Raw genomic sequence first — 2417 nt, forward strand, 5'->3', positions numbered from 1 at the left:
TCCCGTGTGGATAAACTATGAGGCTGAAGGCTGGTCAGAGTTTTGCAATAAGAGAAGTGGATTATTGCCTCGTAAAATCATTCAGCACTTTTCTCATTGTGATTACTCTACAAGTCTTCAAGAATTCACTTTTAAATAAGTGTCACTACACAAGTGCTTATGTAGCAAGAAAATTATGAAAAAGAAAGTAATAGAGGTAGATTGTGCCCTTTGTAATTATAATAAAAGACACATCACCTCTAGCCCCAGAGAAGTAGTTGTCCATAATGTAATAAGGTAGCTATTCTAAATCTTCAAGATTTCTTGGATTTTAAAGAAATCTTTAATTTTCTATTATTTTATCGCTTCTCGGCCTTTTGGCTAAGATCAAGCGTAATTTTCTATTATTTTTTGGTCAGCAGTCTCCACAAGTGGGGAATACAGTGGTCTTCTATGCTGGTTTATCTTAGAATCATCTCCACAAAGAGGACCCAATATTCATACAGCTCCCATTAGAAAAGAATATGCACTTCCAGTTCTGTGTTCTATTCTGATTATGGCCCTTACAGGAACCATGTTAGTTAAAATTGAACTGTTGTTTTATTTTATTAATATTCATCATTTGATAATTATCTTTAGTTGCTATTTCTTCAGTATATTTTAGCACACAGAAATATGGTTTAAGCATAAGAAGAATTTAATACATGTTATTCAAAATAGCTAAATGGCCTTTACTATATTTCACTGTCAAATAGAATTTTCTATTTCTATAAATAGAAAAGGACTATAAAACTATGAATCTATGATCCAAAAGGTGTTTTTCTAAGGAATACACATTTAACTAAATGTTAAATTTTTTTTTAAATTTTCTGTTGTTTTCATGTGAAGGTGTAATTTCCTTTTTATTTTCTCACTCTCTTAACGTTAAAAAATACAAATACAAACAGTTAATATTTAATATAACCTAGCTATATGTCAAGAGTTCCTGTGTGTGTGTGTGTGTGTGTGTGTGTGTCGGTGTATGTGTGGTGTGTGTACATATTTGATTTTCAGAGCAACCCTTGGAAGAAGTAATAATTATCCCCATTTCAGATAATGAAAATGTGGCAAAAAGGTAAAGTAACCATACTACATTAGAACAAGTAAAATTCAATCTAAGCAAGTTGACTGTAAAGCCTATCCCTTGAAATTACAAAGACAAACAAATTGACATTATTTTTGTATTTTTTAATTGACAAATAGCAATTGCATATATTTATGGGGTACAACATGAGGTTTCAATACATGTATACATTGTGGAATGATCAAATCAGGCTAACTTGCATGCGTATCACCTCAAATATTTATTATTTCTTTGTGGTAAGAACACTTAAAATCCTGTCTTTTAGCTATTTTGAAGTAGTATATACATTATTATTAACTATAGTCACCTACACAGTGGAATGTTAGCCTTAGAAAAATTAGCATATATTTAAAGCAGTAAATTTTGTCTCAGAAATTATATTTTCAGTTACCCCACATTTATTTCTTGCAAAGAATGGTTAATGAAAATAAAACGTATGTGAGATTGAAAAGCAGAAATAAAAATACCTAGAATGAGAAAGAGTATCAAATGCAATGGGTATACAACGTGAAAAAGATAAAAACAGAATGATGTCCATGCTTTCATTACCAGATAATAGAAAGATGAACATGAACTGATGTATCCATTGTACCTCATCCCTCCAAGAGTCTGTTATTGTTGGTAAGCATGTATATATAAATTAAATTACAAAATGGACATGGCCAAATACCAAGTAAATAATCTAGAATATAAGACAAAGACAAATTGATAGAGTCTAGAGAAAAAAGACACTTTCTTTCTCTCTCTCTCCATATATATATAGATCTAATATTTATATACACATATATGTAATTTACTTATATATGTAAAAATGGTAAAAATAGAAAATAAAATTAAAAACAAAATATGTATGTATATATACATATGTTATATATAAACATATATGAAAGTAAACAGGGCAAATAAACTAATCTGTCATAATTCAATTTACTTGTCTTTTTGGTGGGAGGATATAATTTCTGACATATTAATTGTTGCATAATGGTAGATATGTTTGTTCAAAATTTCTAGGTACCTTTGGAAGAAAGATGTACGATTATAATATAAAAAACAAAAACAACAAAGAAAAACTACTCAATCACCAAAAGAAATACATGTTAATATAAAACATTAAATTCCATATATAAGACAAAATAGAGTAATAAAAAGAAAAACAGGTTAAACTCCCCTTTAAAGACAGAGAATCACAAAACAGTTAAAGAAGAGAAAAAATATCTATTCATATGCCAATTAATTTTTGAATAGGTTCTAAAAAAACCAGGAAGATTGATAACAAAGGGATGGGAATATATGCAAAGTCAGATATGAACACAAA

At 29.0% G+C, this 2417-nt stretch overlaps 1 pseudogene; it reads left to right on the forward strand.

Annotated features, from left to right (window-relative positions):
• The first annotated feature begins 340 nt into the window (after positions 1 to 340).
• Positions 341 to 466, forward strand: LOC135273548 (U2 spliceosomal RNA; annotated as a pseudogene).
• The last annotated feature ends 1951 nt before the right edge of the window (positions 467 to 2417 follow it).

This window comes from Aotus nancymaae, unplaced genomic scaffold (genome assembly GCF_030222135.1).
Source record: "Aotus nancymaae isolate 86718 unplaced genomic scaffold, 86718_ANA_hifiasm-v0.15.2.pri h1tg000007l, whole genome shotgun sequence".
NCBI lineage: Eukaryota > Metazoa > Chordata > Mammalia > Primates > Aotidae > Aotus > Aotus nancymaae.